Genomic DNA, 527 nt, shown 5'->3' on the forward strand with positions numbered 1-527 from the left:
TTTTTTATTTATTAACTTGTTTTTTAACTAAAATGAATACACACATATACATAGAATGATAATAAGTTTGCTAATTTCACACAGTTTCTAAAAAAGGGTGTACACACATGGGTGTGTGTGTGTGTGTAACATAGCTATCGTTATTAAAATTATGATGAACCTATTCATGGAAATCATTAATTATTGTAAACAAAATAAAAAAATTGTAACAGTGCATTATTTGTTTTTGACATTAATCCCTCTAATCTTTTTCTTGATAGTACGATTTAATGAGTTATAGAGTAAGTATTGTAGAGAGATACGTCCCTTATTTATCACTAGAAAACAGTTTGATCAATTTTTATACTGAAACATTGTTGACAGAAACAAAGAGAAAATCATGTCACAAAATTTGTAAAACAATCTGTGAGTAAATGTAAAAGACATTTAGTTATAATTCATTCATACCCCCTTTCTCTCTCTCCCTCCCTCCCTCCCCCCCTCCCTCCCTCTCAGGTCCTACACTAAGCAACGAACAGAGTACCTCT

Source organism: Triticum dicoccoides, chromosome 4A (genome assembly GCF_002162155.2).
Source record: "Triticum dicoccoides isolate Atlit2015 ecotype Zavitan chromosome 4A, WEW_v2.0, whole genome shotgun sequence".
NCBI lineage: Eukaryota > Viridiplantae > Streptophyta > Magnoliopsida > Poales > Poaceae > Triticum > Triticum dicoccoides.